Source organism: Streptopelia decaocto (assembly GCF_964273445.1).
Source record: "Streptopelia decaocto genome assembly, chromosome: 6".
Taxonomy (NCBI): Eukaryota; Metazoa; Chordata; class Aves; order Columbiformes; family Columbidae; genus Streptopelia; species Streptopelia decaocto.
The window spans coordinates 68,512,190-68,529,055 of record NC_138660.1 but is presented as its reverse complement, the minus strand read 5'-3'; the positions used below and the strand labels follow the sequence as shown (position 1 = coordinate 68,529,055).

Genomic DNA, 16,866 nt, shown 5'->3' with positions numbered 1-16,866 from the left:
TCTATGAAACACTGAAATGGGTGCTCAGAGAGCCTGCAAAAATCTGCTTCTTTACTGGACAAGGCTCTGTGCAAGCTGATGTGACTTTGCAGTTAACTGTACTTTGAGCAGATGGGACCAGATGACCTCCCTAAGATCCTTCCAATCTCAACAACTTTTTGATTCTATCTTAACCAGAAAGATCTTAATTGTTTTCCTTTTATTCCGCTTTGTCTCTTTCCTCCTAGGGTTTTTACAGGAAGAAGGTAGAATTAGAAAGAGGCAGTAAGTAGTTCAAGGAGTTGCTGAGTCAAGTCAGTGCTCTATAGCAGGGAAAATGGGGTGGGAGGTAGCTGCCCTCGTGTAATGCTGAGGAGCTATTGGATTTCTGACAGCGACTGGCACTTGGTTGTGCCGGCGCCTTCCACATCCTCAGTGCCATCTCTCTTGGGGCCGTGCTGTCTCCCAGGCCGGGCCATGCCTGACCCCCTTGGCCTGGGGGCCTCATTAGCTCCGCTGCATCGCAGTACATCCTCTTGGAGACACATTCCTTTGCTCTTCTGTTGGCCTGGGTTTCCCCAGATTGGGAACAATTGTTTTAAATTTGGATGCAATGTGGTGCCCTTTTTCAGAGGCACAAAACAGGGAACCATGAAGGTCCGTGTTTGAGACAAGTACGTTTCATGCAGGCGCTCCCTTGCATTCTGTAGTTTGCCAACCTCCTTTAACACCACTAAAACCCCGAAGTAATTAGCTATTGGTAGTGAGGAGATGGGTAGAGGTAGTTGAATTGCAGATGAAAGAAACAACTGAAATGTATCTTGTTAGCAGATGGAAAATTGTACAAGTTTGGTGGACTTTTTTTTTCTTTGGGTGAGAGATGCGATCTGAGAGTGTCAGGTGAATATGTATAAGTCATAAAATAAACATGTTGGGTATGTATCAGTGTATATGTGATCCTGCTCTTTCTAAGCCAGGCCCAGAGGTAACGCCTGAGCTGGTTCAGCCTATCCTGCCGTCTCCCGAGCAGTGCTGGGGTTTGGCCAGGGAGAGCGCAGGGGGAACGTGTTCTGGGGATGAAGTGACATTTTTTCCATTAGAAAAAAATTCTTGGCTTAAATTGTGTCTACTTTTGGGATATGAAAAGCAGCCTGACCAAAGTGAATAGTGGGCAGAGAGCACATAGAACAGAACAGATCAAATTTATCAAGTGTCTGACACTGTTACTGCTGCAATGGGACGAAGTGAAGACACAGGCAGTGAGAAGACAGATGGGAGGTGAAGCTGAGATTGTAAAATATGTACTTTACGTATGTTATGAAGTACATTTTCATAAAGGTGCTTGCAAGTTGTGACTAGTGTTGAAATGTTTTACTCCAAATATTTAACATATCGAGGGTTTGTATGGCAGTAGTTGGACATCAGCTATGTGATCCTATGTGTTTGCATATTACCTATTCATAATACAAAATGTTTCTGCTGTGCTCCATTTTCACTGTAAAATCAAGCTACAAGTTTGCATGTTTTAAAATTTGTGTAGAGTACCAACATGTACCTGAATTTCAAGAGCTGCCATCAAGGAGAATGCCAACATTCATTGAGGTCATGTTGTGACGAGCCTCAGGATGGAGAGCGTGTGTGTGCGTAGACATGTATGTGTATATATGGAGATATACCTATCAAAAACTGCCTTTATCGATCTATGTGTAATCTGTTTTATCTGAGGACCAAAGTCTTCAGGTATTTGTTCAGTAAGGCAAGATTTTCTTTCCTTTCGTCCCAGCTCTAACCTGGAATCTTTCGTCAGTTTGTACATACGTCAAGAGACTGGAGCTCAGTGTGGTTCTGTTGGTGTCAGTGACGCTGCGATCGTTTATTCTCTATGGTGGTCTGTAATGAGTATCTTGTTAGGCATGTTTTTATTTGGTAAAGAAGAAATAAATTGAGATTGTGTTCATGTACATAATGTAAATATGAAATTAACAGGTATTTTTGAAATGTTTTTGTGTGTTTTGTCAATATTTGAAAGGTTTTCTTTCTAGATGTTTGGTTTAAAACAAAGGGAAGGGTGTAGACTTCAGCGTTTTGGTCTCCTGGCGTGGTTCAGGGGAAGCGGTGGGCGCGGAGCACAGCTGAGCGCGGCGGGCGGTAAAGCGCCGGCTTTCGGGCTGTGGAGGGGCCGGCGTGTCGGCTCCTTTGGCTGGTGCAGAGGTGACGCCAAGGTGAGCGCAGGCTCGCAGAATGGTTGGAAATCATTGATATTCTGACTCGGAGGCTGTAAATGGCTCTGTGGCACATGGAGTCTTTGTCAAGGAAGAAAAATGGCAGCTCTGGAACATCATGAATGTTTTTGCTCGGCAGCTCAGCACACAGGCTGTGACCTTCAGTGTTCGGGGGTTTCTCCTGTGCTCTGATAAATTGTCCTCTGCTTTTATTCCTTAAAAGTAGATAAACAGTAGTCACCGTGATTCAGTACAATTTGGAGTATTTAATTGTGAAAAGGTGTATTCATTGCCCGTTTTTTACAAGTAAGCTTTGAAGCATGCTTGCAGTTTGTGCTTGAAGTGCCAGAAACAGCTTTAGCTGAGCGTTGTGTGGTACTGGAAATAAAGGTGTTTGTGTGCATGGATATTGTACAGCACAGTACTGAAACCGGGTGTGAGCTGTTGATCCTCTGGAATATGACTTTAAACTACAACAAAAGGTGCTAAACTGGACACTGTTAATTTTTAGAACATATTCCTACTGTGGACATCTATATCTGTTTGATTTATCCCAATAAAAGACACAATTTTAGACTACATATTGAGGAAGCTATTTCTGGTTAGTTCGGAGAGATTAAATGTGGCTGATAAATTCAGTCTCATTTCTGAGTTCATGCTTTTTCTTTACTGATTGAAAATTCAGGTGTGTTTTAGCACCTGGCACCATCTAATTCTCTGTACCCTTGATATGGTTTCGTCTGTGTTCTTCTATGAGGTTGAGTCCATATTTATAGAACAAAGGTTTGCTTTTATCTGTAGAGTAACTGGTTTATATATTCTCATTCCTAACGGTGAAATTTGTGCCGGGTTGTGTGATTTGTGAATTTTGTCCTGTACTTAAGATATATGCATGGCTGTCTAGTGTGAAGTTGTGTACCGGAATCACATATTTCATGTGTACAGTAGATTTGGATCTCTTGAAGTCCTTCTCATTCAATTGTTTGAATTAAGACTATGTCCTTTAACAATTCTCTGTATCCACTAGTTTGATCCCTAATAAATCCGTTCATGTCAGTTGTTGTAGTATATGGCTTCCAGAGCCTATAACATCTTGTAGAAGATGCTCAATTGGACAGTTGACCTATATTACAGGGTAATAAGTCATTGTTAAAAGTGCAAGCATTTCACAGCCATCACTTGCCAGCCACACTCTTTAGTCTACTTGGCAGTTGTTGGAATTATAGAAAGCAATCACTGTTCATCACAAAAGAAAACGACCCGGCACTCTGGGGTCAAGGTTGTTGCATTAGTGTCTCTCTCAAGCGCCAGGAGCAGTGCAGGCTCTGCTTTCAAAGGTGAGCCCGCTCTGAGTAACTGTTCTGTTGCAGTCACCTTGAGATGTAACATGGGTGGCTTTTTTTGCAGAAGGACGAGTGCTTTGTAATTGAAACAGAAGCATTTTTGATAATGTGATTGAAAATAATCTTCCTGCATCTCTTTATTAGGACATGGCAACGTACACGTGAGAGTCAGAGCCCTCGTCTGGCTGTCTGTACCGTGTAGCTGTGTCTGTGCAAGCGAGGGACACGAGGGAAAGTCCGGCCGTGGGGTACCTGCTCTCAGCTGTCAGAGCTCCCAATGACAGAAGTGCTTGGTAACTTAAAAAGGAACAACTGGGGCATATGTGGAGAGAGCTTATGGACTTTTTGATGCTTTTAATGAGTCCCCTGGTTCATTACCTCCAGTACCTCTGTTTGCTTCGCGGGCTGTGCGTTCTCCGTGGGGTGTGACTGGCTGCAGGGCTGCTCAGGTCTGTTCTCAGACGTTTCATTAGTTTTCTCCTCTCTTTTTCAGTGGTCTCTTGTGCCTCCTGTTCCTTTGGTGGTGTGATGGCCATCGTAGCTATAGAATGACTGAGTGGCTTCCTCATGGCCTCAAGATAAAATGAGGAATAAATGACAAATTACTTTGATTTATTTCGCAGGAGTTCTGTATGCGATTTTGTATACTAAAAGTAACTGACTAATTGGGGTTTGGCTTAATGGAATTAGGGTGAAAAAGGAAGAAGAGCAAACAAACCAACCCCACCGACAACCAAAGAAACCCCAACCCTACCAGACAAGCTAGCAAACATTTGTTTTCTACTGGTTTATACTAGTTTTTGGACTTGAACTTTGACGCTTATCAACAAAACCGCTAACTTGATAGTGGCATTATAGTAACAGTATCTTATTGGATTATTTCAACTAAAAAACTCCGTCAAATGAAAACAGTGGACAAGTGTATTCAGCTGTATTATTAATTTTACTCGTTTGGGGTGAACCCAAGCCGTGTTCTGACACTCCTGGAGCTAGCTGTGTAAATAGGTTGCTTTTTGTCTATGAAGTAGAAGGCAGCATATATCCCACAAAACCAAAAGATGATGTTAGCATAATGAGGGAAAAAACCCATTTTTTAATGCTTTGGTAGTGTTTAATTTTTATGGCCAGCTCTGAGCAGTAGAATAAATAATTCCATTCAGTATTTCTCTCTTTTTAGGTGTTTTGCATAGCTGATGCTGGCTTGTGCACACCGGTACTCAACCGGCTGGCTTGTTTGACTTGGTTTCACGATGGTTTTGCATGTTTGTGCAAAGCAATTGCACTTTTATTCATGTAATGGTTCTAAACTCTATTCCTGTTTAATCATTAGATAAATCTAGAGGAGATTTTCATAAATGTGGTGGTGTTGTATTAACCGGTGTGCAAATATCTGTGCGGGTATAGTTTGTTCCAAGTGCCACCCAGTTTTTATCGGACATTGCTGCTGTTTTACCGAGGAATAAAACTCCTTTGTCTCCTCAGCACCCATTGATGTTTATTTTTCCTTCAGGGCTACGCTAACAGTGCTGATAGAACCCATGCGATTAGAATCTACATTTAGCAATAAGGAGAGAAATAAATGTTGTAAAGTAAAAAGTGTTGTACGTACAGTGCTAACAAAGTATTTTGCAGTATTGCTGCACTTGAGACCGGGAGGAGGACAAGATACCGAAAGGTCGAGGGAAGATGGGAGAGAGAACAAACGATGCACAAAGAAAATGACACCGAGGTCCTGGTTTAATACATATGTATTCCAGGTTGATGGCTGATTTCATTAGCAAATCTCATTGTTATGCAATGTCTGTTCTTCTGCAGCAAAATGAATAGTGTATTCTCAGAGGGGCTGCGTGTGTGAGCATGTTGTATTGTGGTGATGCATAAAGAATATATAGTCACAGTTGTTCTAACCTTTGAAAACTTCTGAGAAATCTTTGCTTTCAAAATAATTTTATATTTCAATTTTCTAATAAAATGGTAAATTAGTGGTTACTTGTATGGGAAAGAGCAGTTTAACCCTCCTTCTCTGTGCATCTCTTTGCTGTGTTTGCTACCCGTGTGATCTTTTCACCAGAACCTGCAGTCTGACTGAATAACAGTTGATACTGAATTTACCACATAAAAAAACAGAAATTCCATTTTAAGAGGTTGGTTTCTGTAATGCGTTTTAAATGGCTGATAGTGACGTCTATAGAGCATTGAAACACACATCATCGCAAATCTCACAGACTCAAATCGCTCTGTATATTGTAATGGAATATACTGAAAAATATCGAAAAACTGTTTCTTGTGAATTACATCAACTTTATTAGCAATGGTCTGTTCTGGTACACAGGGCAGGGGTTCCCTCAGATACTGGCGGGCTTTATTTTTGTTTCTTTCCAAGTGGCTACTTACAAACACAATGTCCAAAATGAGAGGGAACAGACAAGAAGGCTTTGATGCAGAAGAACTAAAATGCACTGAAATTATTGAATTCAGGTATTTTTCTGTGCTCTTTCAGAATTTATTCCGTATATGAACTTTGTGGAGTCAAAATCTAGTAGCAAGTGTATGAAATGCTACTAAATGAATGTTACTGTGGTGTTTTGAATAGTGTTGTGATGAGTTGCGGGCGGTGGGCCAGCGTGAGGCGCGCTCGTGGGCACCGCGGTACCGCGCAGAGCCCGCTCCGGTGCCGCGCAGAGCCCGCTCCGGTGCCGCGCTGAGCCCGCTCCGGTGCCGCGCAGAGCCCGCTCCGGTGCCGCGCAGAGCCCGCTCCGGTGCCGCGCAGAGCCCGCTCCGGTACCGCGCTGAGCCCGCTCCGGTTCCGCGCAGAGCCCGCTCCGGTGCCGCGCAGAGCCCGCTCCGGTGCCGCGCTGAGCCCGCTCCGGTTCCACGCAGAGCCCGCTCCGGTGCCGCGCTGAGCCCGCTCCGGTTCCGCGCAGAGCCCGCTCCGGTGCCGCGCAGAGCCCGCTCCGGTGCCGCGCAGAGCCCGCTCCGGTACCGCGCAGAGCCCGCTCCGGTGCCGCGCAGAGCCCGCTCCGGTTCCGCGCGGTCCCTTCTCCGTGCCCTGACGTGTCCGTACTGGGCTTTTGTCAGGCGTGCATTTAGTAATAGCGGGATGTGGCTCTTGCCCGATGGTAGTTTAGTAGTAGCTACTATGTTTCTTCAATTCCGAGATACTATTTTAGATGAAGCGTCCGTGCGTTCGGTTAACAATTCTGTGAGGACCAAAGGGCCTTCAAAACCAAGGTGAATCATGAGCAGTGTGCTCAGGGGGCGGAACCGGGGCGGGGGGCGGAACCGAGGGGGGGGCGGACCCGGGGGGGGCGGAACCGAGGCGGGGCGGAACCGGGGGCGGGCCGGGGACAGGACCGTCCCTGCCGGTGCGGAACCGGGGGCGGGCCGGGGACAGGACCGTCCCTGCCGGTGCGGAACCGGGGGCGGGCCCGTCCCTGCCGGTGCGGAACCGGGGGCGGGCCGGGGACAGGACCGTCCCTGCCGGTGCTGAGCTGTGGCCGGGCTGCGGGTGCAGGTTGCGCAGCCTCTGCTCGTGGCTCTTCGAGGCTGGGCGGCCCAGGGTTTGGGCGGGCGGCGCTGGGCTGCGAGCGCTGTCAGTCCCGTTCACAGGGACACAAACAGGACTAGTTTGGGGTGCCATCGTGTGAAGGGCCACTTCTGAAAGGTCATTTCTGTTAACCTTTTAACTTCAGTAAAAAGTGATTTAGAACTTCTGGTGTCCCGCTCCAGCAGATGATTTCTGTAGGCAGTGAATTGTCCCTGTGTCCCCTCCTGATCTGTCCGTGCAGCCAGCATCAAAGGGCTCTGCATGAAACTGCTGAACACAGACCAACACTTGCAGGAGAAACTTGGAGAAACAGGTGTGCTGATTTAACATGCTGCAGGGCTGACTGCGGGAGCTGGTGCTGTCTAGAGCCGCTGCCGCAGCTTGTGTTCACAGGTGATGCTGGATTTTACATAGTGTTTATATTCATCAGGGTTTACTGTTTTAAGCAAGTGTTTCTGCTGTGAAGTAATCTGCATTTCTTGAAGCAGTTTTTATATTCGCATCAAGATATGATGCAAATATAGATCTCTGGCTTTGCTGGCATTCTCTAGAGGTTGCATAGAGTTAATATGTTCTCAGATGAGCATAAGCAACATTCATAGCTTAAACTGGTTTTTTATTTCTTTATCACAGGTGAGCTATGAAGTGTTAGATGAAAACTCCTTTTGGAGCGGGGCTGCCTGCGTGCTCAGCAGCTGCAGCCAGGCTCGGATCTCCCCTTGGGGCTGGTGCAGCAGCTGCAGCCAGGCTCGGATCTCCCCTTGGGGCTGGTGCAGCAGTTGCAGCCAGGCTCGGATCTCCCCTTGGGGCTGGTGCAGCAGCTGCAGCCAGGCTCGGATCTCCCCTTGGGGCTGGTGCAGCAGCTGCAGCCAGGCTCGGATCTCCCCTTGGGGCTGGTGCAGCAGTTGCAGCCAGGCTCGGATCTCCCCTTGGGGCTGGTGCAGCAGCTGCAGCCAGGCTCGGATCTCCCCTTGGGGCTGGTGCAGCAGCTGCAGCCAGGCTCGGATCTCCCCTTGGGGCTGGTGCAGCAGCTGCAGCCAGGCTTGGATCTCCCCTTGGGGCTGGTGCAGCAGTTGCAGCCAGGCTCGGATCTCCCCTTGGGGCTGGTGCAGCAGCTGCAGCCAGGCTCGGATCTCCCCTTGGGGCTGGTGCAGCAGTTGCAGCCAGGCTCGGATCTCCCCTTGGGGCTGGTGCAGCAGTTGCAGCCAGGCTCGGATCTCCCCTTGGGGCTGGTGCAGCAGTTGCAGCCAGGCTCGGATCTCCCCTTGGGGCTGGTGCAGCGGTTGCAGCCAGGCTCGGATCTCCCCTTGGGGCTGGTGCAGCAGCTGCAGCCAGGCTCGGATCTCCCCTTGGGGCTGGTGCAGCAGTTGCAGCCAGGCTCGGATCTCCCCTTGGGGCTGGTGCAGCAGTTGCAGCCAGGCTCGGATCTCCCCTTGGGGCTGGTGCAGCAGCTGCAGCCAGGCTCGGATCTCTCCTTGGGGCTGGTGCAGCAGTTGCAGCCAGGCTCGGATCTCTCCTTGGGGCTGGTGCAGCAGTTGCAGCCAGGCTCGGATCTCTCCTTGGGGCTGGTGCAGCTCGAGGTGACTCTTACGCTGTGGTGGTGCGATTCTCGGTAAAGCTGCGCTGGCAGCAATCGCAGCACACGAGGCTCCATGAGCAGCTGTTGACGTGTTTGAAAAAATAAATTCAGTATCTTTCATTTTCTTTATGGCCATAGATTTAATTGCCCTGGGCAATGTTTGACATCTCAATAAAAGAACACTTCAGTATTTTACTCACTGTTACTGTATGTACCGTTTTAAAATTCTTTAGCTTCATTGGATTTATTTTTTAATACCCATATATATAGCTAGATCTGTATCTAATACCCATATTTATAGTTAGAACTTGGTATAGAAACCTTTAAATCATGAGCGCCTAAATCTTGCTGTGAGAGCTTGTTTGCAGTGATACTACTACAAATAATGTAAGTACAACATACATTGCTTTTTAAAACTATTTCAAGACTACTGTGAAGAGTTCTGCTGATAACTCCTTGTCTCTGCAGAGGGATTTTCTGATTTGAAGGTTTGACAAGAGTGCTTTTTTTTGTAAGATGAGTAGCCATAAGAGGCGAGATGAACAAAATGCTGCTGAAGTTTTGATGTGTTTTTTTCTTAAAGGAAGGAGTTGTGTCCATGTGTCTGATTAGGAGACCGTGGCTGTACTGATCTCGCAGAGCCCGCCTCTGGCGTGCTCTGGGTGCAGAGCCCTCGGTTGGCACCGGGCGCATCCAGGAGCGGGTTCGCGGCCGTTCTGGTAGTGCCTTCTGCGGGTTGCGTTCTCCTAGTTTCTTTCATTCCTTTCTTGAGCTGAGTGTGAAAAATGGCTGCAGCGTATTTAAAACATTGTTATTAGAAGCTTTTGTTCTGTTCCTTGATTTGTTCCTTCAGTCACGTTACTTTGGTGCGTTCCCTGGGTTTCTTGTTTCCTGCTGCTGTGCTTCTGAGAGAGGGAGAATTAATGGAGGATCCTTTCCCCGCCCTTTGCGTAGTTCCTCTAGTATGCAAATGGTCTCTTATCTCATTCCATGCTGAACTCCCAGCCCTCGTGCTGTGGCAGTTCCACTTGCATCAACCTGCTGTATTTACCCCTTGAAGAGATTCTGCCTTCTGTCAGTGGACCAAAGACTTGAGTTGCTTAGGAGCAGCAGGATTTCCTTTCACTAGTCAAAGGCTGTGTTACGGAGAGTTGGTTGTTGGTTGGGAGGTGGTTATTTTAATTTTCATAGTAGCCGGGGGCCCCCTTCAGTTCTACTGTGAGAATCTGGTTTTAAACTGGAGCTTGTTGAAATTAGTGTTTGGAAGAGTTATGGGTAGGAAACAACCACCTTTTCTCACTGGATCGCTGCCATGTATCTAGCCATATGTAATTAATTCTTTTCAAGAGCAAAAACGTTAGGCAGTTTAAAAAAAATAAAAAGGCTTTTTTTTTTTTTTTCTTGTAAAACTGTGTTCAGTAAGTTAATTTTGTTCATTTTGGAATACCTTTAGATTTCTTTAATTGTGCTTTTTTGGAGATTGATGTTTAAATTCTGAACACAGCAATAAGCATTTTTTTTTCCTCAGTTTCAGGGTTTTCCAGGGTTGATTCAGGTTATCATTTCATAGCACTTTCTCATACCAAAACAACTTTTAGAGCAGTTTGTTGTGGGGTATGTACATAAGCATTATTTAAAAGACAATACAATAGTTTTGTTGGGCTTGGCTTAAAAAGAAGGAAACGAAGTACGGCATTGTGTAACATTGTGAAAGATTTCCTTTGTGGTTCAGTTATTTGGGAGTTTCCTGCTGCCTCGCTGGCTGAGCTAATTACGGCAGGTGTAATTAGCAGTGCATGCCCAGCAGCCCGCCGGTCCGTGCCTGTTGGGATCCCCGGTCCGTGCCTGTTGGGATCCCCGGTCCGTGCCTGTTGGGATCCCTGCCGGCCGGTCCGTGCGTGTTGGGATCCCCGGTCCGTGTGTGTTGGGATCCCCGGTCCGTGTGTGTTGGGATCCCCGGTCCGTGTGTGTTGGGATTCCTGCCGGCCGGTCTGTGTGTGTTGGGATCCCTGGTCTGTGTGTGTTGGGATCCCCGGTCCATGTGTGTTGGGATCCCTGCCCGCCGGTCCGTGCGTGTTGGGATCCCCGGTCCGTGTGTGTTGGGATCCCTGCCAGCCGGTCCGTGCGTGTTGGGATCCCCGGTCTGTGTGTGTTGGGATCCCTGCCCACCGGTCCGTGCGTGTTGGGATCCCTGGTCCGTGTGTGTTGGGATCCCCGGTCCATGTGTGTTGGGATCCCTGCCCGCCGGTCCGTGTGTGTTGGGATCCCCAGTCCGTGTGTGTTGGGATCCCCGGTCCATGTGTGTTGGGATCCCTGCCCGCCGGTCCGTGCGTGTTGGGATCCCCAGTCCGTGTGTGTTGGGATCCCCGGTCCATGTGTGTTGGGATCCCTGCCCGCTGGTCCGTGCGTGTTGGGATCCCTGGTCCGTGCCTGTTGGGATCCCTGGTCCGTGCCTGTTGGGGGTCGGTCCGTGTGTGTTGGGATCCCCGGTCCATGTGTGTTGGGATCGCTGCCCGCCGGTCCGTGCCTGTTGGGGGTCGGTCCGTGCCTGTTGGGGGTCGGTCCGTGCCTGTTGGGATCCCCGGTCCGTGCGTGTTGGGATCGCTGCCTGCCGGTCCGTGCCTGTTGGGATCCCCGGTCTGTGCGTGTTGGGATCGCTGCCCGCCGGTCCGTGCCTGTTGGGATCCCCGGTCTGTGCGTGTTGGGATCGCTGCCCGCCGGTCCGTGCCTGTTGGGGGTCGGTCCGTGCCTGTTGGGATCCCCGGTCCGTGCGTGTTGGGATCCCCGGTCCGTGCGTGTTGGGATCGCTGCCCGCCGGTCCGTGCCTGTTGGGATCCCCGGTCCGTGCCTGTTGGGATCCCCGGTCCGTGCCTGTTGGGATCCCCGGTCCGTGCGTGTTGGGATCCCCGGTCTGTGCGTGTTGGGATCGCTGCCCGCCGGTCCGTGCCTGTTGGGGGTCGGTCCGTGCCTGTTGGGATCCCCGGTCCGTGCGTGTTGGGATCCCCGGTCCGTGCCTGTTGGGGGTCGGTCCGTGCCTGTTGGGATCCCCGGTCCGTGCCTGCTGGGGGTCGGTCCGTGCGTGTTGGGGTCCCCGGTCCGTGTGTGTTGGGATCCCCGGTCCGTGTGTGTTGGGATCCCCGGTCCGTGTGTGTTGGGGTCCCCGGTCCGTGCGTGTTGGGATCGCTGCCCGCCGGTCCGTGCCTGCTGGGGGTCGGTCCGTGCCTGTTGGGATCCCCGGTCCGTGCGTGTTGGGATCCCCGGTCTGTGCGTGTTGGGATCCCCGGTCCGTGCGTGTTGGGGTCCCCGCTTCCCTGGCTGTTTCCCAGGAAGCCGGGCTGTCCCTGCAGGAAGCGCCGTTTGACCCCGGGCAGGATCTCATTACAATAATTGCTAATCTCTGAATGAGACGGCCATGTTTGGTGTGGAACACGCAGGGAGGCTGTGCTGGATTTGAGCTGTTTCCTCCAGTCCAGTTTGTAAACGCTCGCTTGAATTTGGTTTTCGGGGTAGCTCTTGACAGCAGGCATCTGGTGACCTCTGGGCTCGGCAGAGCGGGGGCACGGCAGCTCGTGTTCTTTCTTCTTGCCTGAAAGAAAGAAGAAAACAAGAGCAGCGCCCCGGCTGTTGTTTGGAGTGCTGTCACTGCTCGGTAGGACGGGATAATGGCTCCCTGTGATTGAGCTGCCTGCACAGTAAGCCGCACTGTTCGTGTTCCGCTCCCTTCCCTCCCCCTTCCCCCGCGGTGACAGTCTGGAATGTTTAGAGCTTCAAGACACAATATAGAGAGATGCAACTTTGAATTTTTCGATATTCTGAGACAGACAACTACTGCTTTTTTGTAATGCTTATCTGATAGTAGTAATGAGCAAATATCTGATTTGCATGAGATTTAAAACAAATTAAAGTCTATTTAGGTGTTAGAGAGCTAGTATTAACTTCATGAACAATTCTGGTGAATACTCGCTGGGCAAATACAGTGACATAAAATGCACGTGTTTCATTTCATGGCTTATCACTCGCAGAACTGTTTCATGTCCAATGAACTTAAGTTTTCAAATAAAACAGCTGTTTCGTCAGCTTTTCTCGCGGTGCGGTAACTGTTCAGCTGTTGGGTATCTGCTGTAGCTGCTGTGTTTGCGCTGGGGCGGTCGCTGGGCTCTGCCGGCGGCGCGGTGCCGCTGTCTCGGGCGCACAGCTCCGGTGCCTGTTGCTCCAGGGTGGCAGTGGTAACCGGTTTCATGCTGCGAAGCGATGGCTGCGGTGAGTTTTGGGGCTCACGCTGCTCTGCTAAACGGGTGTGCAGTGAGTTGTTGTTTTGTTTTGTCTTTTTAAGATTGGTCTTATCTTGAACCAGTATAAATGTAATAGAATTTGCAATAGCATTGTATGTACCGTGATAAGCATTACTGAAGTTCTATACCAGCTGATACCAATGCATGTTCTTGATTATTTGAGGGAAGTTTAGAAAGGTGTGAAGTCAAATTTTGCCATTCCAATATAAACTTGTATTAAAATAATATTGTGCTCTCGGTACCAAAGACTTCTTGTCCTTTTTTTGGATACGCTGTTTAGAGTCTGAAAAACACCTATTGTGAATTCCCTTACTATGGAAATAAAATGACTTACCTCCTGTTACTAAATGAAACTGTATCCACTATGTATGTTGACAGATACTTGAACCAAAAATGGAATCTGGAGAAAAGTTATGACTCAGATAAAAGAAATAAATATTTTCATAATAGATAGTTAAAAAATATATATTTTCAAATTTAATAGCCATTATTAAAGAACTGGTGAAGTAAACAGCATATACAAGGGATCTGTGGTTGTTCCCACTGTGGCAGAACGGGCGAGGACACGGGCTGTTCCCAGCGGGGGCGGCAGCGGTGCCGGGGGCCCGTGGGCTGTTGGGCACAGGGCTGGCCGTGGGGAAGGGAAGGAGGAGGATCCAACCTACGTCAATTTGTTAAACAGCTCCTCTTTTCAGCTGGCGGTGGAGACCTGGTATTTGGGAACTGTTATCTGCGCTGTTTTTCCCCCGAATACCCAGGCGCGTGTTGCGAGGGTTGCTGAGGAGCCACGCCGGTCGGCGTCCTGGCGGAGCTGACCCCTCGTGTCGGTGGGGAGTTCCCAGGCGGGCTGCGCTGCCCCGACCGGCCCGGGACGCCGGGAGTTTGATTTGGAACACCAGTGAGCTGGAGTCCTGGTCCGTACTAATCCCGCTTACAAAACAAGGCTCCTTTTTTTAAGAAAATACTGAATTGCTCCTCTCACAAGATTAAACTTCATACCAGCAAAACAGGCGAATCATCTCCCAGCGGGCCGGCAGTCTGCACCCCTGCTCAGTTTTTGTCCTGTGTCTTGCAGTCCTGGTGTTTTAAAGATGTGCCCCTCACTATTTTTAATCTTTTTCCATACTCCATGTCTATAGAGCCTCTTAAGCTCAGGGCTCAGTGCCTCACAGCCGAGTTTCTTTGTTTAAAGCTTCAGTTCAGCTTATGTAGCAGAACTGGGTTCCTGTAGAACAGGAGGGACAGCCCTGGTGGTGCTGCTGGACAACGGTTTACGGGAATACCGGGTATCATTGTTCATCTTTAAATGATAACCAGGCTTTGCCAAGGAAACAACACCTGGTACAGCTAGAATGGACTCCTGTATTTTAACGGGTGTTCTGTAATCATGTAGGAAAATGTAATGTTTAGCATGTGGCTTTGTTAGAAGCCTGAAATCTAGATAGGTATTCTGACATGTACGTTTGTTTTTGTAGATGGAAATACGAACGGTTTGTTGTCTGCTTTTTCTGCAGTATGTGGAAACAGAAATGCAAGCTGTCAGGTTTTTAATGTCTAACCACTTCTTTCAGGTGTGTCAGTGACACTGGGATGTCAGTTTTGCACCTGTCTGGTTTTGTGGATGAAGTCAGCGAGGATAGTCTGACATGGTAAGATCTGCCATGGCTTCTGTTCAGGCTCGGGTTTATTTCTTTGTATCTTAAGAACCCAGATATTATTCCTGCTAGTTACTCTCTTTAGGTAAACTTCAGTGGACTGTTTTATTTTAGTTGGTTTTGTTTTGCTTAATTATTATTTTTTTTCAAAAGATCATAATGCCTTAAAAGTGTAAGAAACAAATAACCTCAGAAAGATACTTGGAAGTAAGGGCAGACGCCAGTGGTGGAGCTGCCTTAAGTGGATGGCTGGCATAGCACGGAGTCCTCCTGGGGCTGGGCTGGTTTTGCAGAGAGCTGCGTGAGTGGAACAACGGGAAGATGGGGAGACCATTCCTCTGTGTCTCAGCCTTGCTGGTCAGGCGTTAGTGGGAACCATTACGTTCCTGTTCGTGACAGCACAAGGAGCCTTAGGAGATCAAAACGGAGGAATTAGCATTCCTCGATGGTAAGTTTTTAGTCAAGGTGCCAAAACTTTCAGGCTTTCCTCACCAAAGGGAGGAATATTTATCTCTGAGGAGAAAGCAGGATGTAGAGGGCAGATAAACTCTTTTGTCAGGCATCTCTTTAGGTCTGTACTTACTGGAGACGAAGGCACTTTCAGGACGTTAGTGTCACAGGCACTTTAGTGAAATGACTGTATGTAAACTGTGGAAGCTTTGATGTTTCCGGTTGCCCTCTGTGCACAGATGGCCGTCACAGCACCCGTAATTCGGTCTGCAGACGCCTGTGCCTCCAGGTGGTTCCAGGCGCTGTGTCTGCAGCGGGGCGCTGGGAAAGCCAGACCGGTTCTTCATACACACAGAGCTCTCCAGCACCCGATGGTCCAGAGCTCTCAGGCAGATTACAAAAGGAGGTAGTGTCGAAAATTGGCTGGATCACCGTGACTTTAAAATAGCGTTAGTTCAGTAAAGGATGCGTATCTTAATCTAGTGTACAACCCTGTTAAACAGGTTTGCATCACTGGGGAAGAAGCTTTCGGTGTTTTTACCAGTCAAGCAATGGAGCTGGTTTTTCACAGCTGGCCTGCGTATCCGATGGCAGTGAACAGCTCAGGAGCCCCTGGCGTTAATGGAACAAGAGAAGGCGTTTACCGCAGGGCAATGTTCGTCTCTTTGCTCTTTATTCTTACTGGACTATGATTTTATTGCATACTTGAAGTTGGAGTGAAAACGGTAACAGGAGTTCGGTTAGCTGTTTATACATTAAAGTACAAAAAGATCAATTAATGTGGTTCTTGGCAGCAAGTCCCAAGTGCTCGGTGATGTGAGGCCCAGGACCTTCTCTGGAGCTGCCAGTGCAGCTCTGCCTGCTGCCGCGGGGTGCCCGTTCCCTAACGCAGTGCTGGTGAGAGCGCTCCAGGCTCTAGTGGGTTTGTCTGCCGCGGTTCCCAGCGCTCCTTTCCTCTGCCTTCCTGCTGGGGTCCACTCAAGCAGTTCTGTGTCAGGGGTGTTATTTCAGCACTCAGGCTTTGCTGCTTCAAAGACCTGCTCGAGAAGTGTATTGGAAGAGACTGAGCTGCTCCGCTTCCCTGGTCATCCCCATACCTTAATTTCGAAAATAACACTACTCTTCATTGTCCCTTCTTGGTAGGTGAGGAAAAAGGAAATAATATACTTTCATGAGTTCTAAATGCATGTCTTCACGTCTGTGAAATAAATAGATATTTTGTGCATAAGCAGGGCATAGTTGACGCAATAAACAGCTGTTACAGCCCTGGTTGAACCTGGCCTGGCACTAGAAAGGGGGCTATAAAGGGTTTGGGGTATAATGCATGAATGTGCCCTGTGCCTCGCACAGTGTTACTGACAGTCATGGATCGTTGGGGTCTTGTAGCTGGTCTGATACTTGTGAAACACAGGCTAATCTTGCTGTTGATTTACTAAAACAAGTTTTATTGTGGTGGTTGATTGACGGTGGCTTGTTTCCCTAGTGAGTTCTAGGTAATGTGCTTAATGTAAATTATTGAAAGTGACATAATTACAGTGAAGTTCTGCAGAACTTGAATTACTTAGTACTCAACCTGGCCTCTAAGATTTGTACAGCATTTGAGCCATGTAAAGGGACTCTCATTGATTATATTGACACTTGTATTTGAGTTTAAAAACCTCAGGTGTGTAAAGCACCGTAGCCACAGGGTGTGCATGTGGGAAGGTCTGACCAGGCTGTGCCACCAGAGCAGGAGCGTCACTGGGAGCCTCCCGTGCCCACAGCTTGGCTGCCGTGAGCTGCCCCGTTCTGGGCAGTTC

General features: G+C 48.7%; 1 protein-coding gene across 21 annotated transcripts in view; it reads left to right on the top strand.

Annotated features, from left to right (window-relative positions):
* BAZ2B (bromodomain adjacent to zinc finger domain 2B) overlaps positions 1–16,866 on the top strand; it is a 111,700-nt gene that overhangs the window by 34,178 nt on the left and 60,656 nt on the right. For 17 of the 21 annotated variants that reach the window (XM_082055547.1, XM_082055545.1, XM_082055544.1 and 14 more), the window contains exon 3: positions 14,534–14,611. The exons of 3 other annotated variants lie outside the window; for them this stretch is intronic. The gene's annotated coding sequence lies outside the window, so the exon portion shown is untranslated. Of the gene's footprint in view, positions 1–11,908; positions 12,363–14,533; positions 14,612–16,866 lie in introns of those variants that run through there. One more of the 21 variants, XM_082055549.1, reaches the window with a different exon arrangement.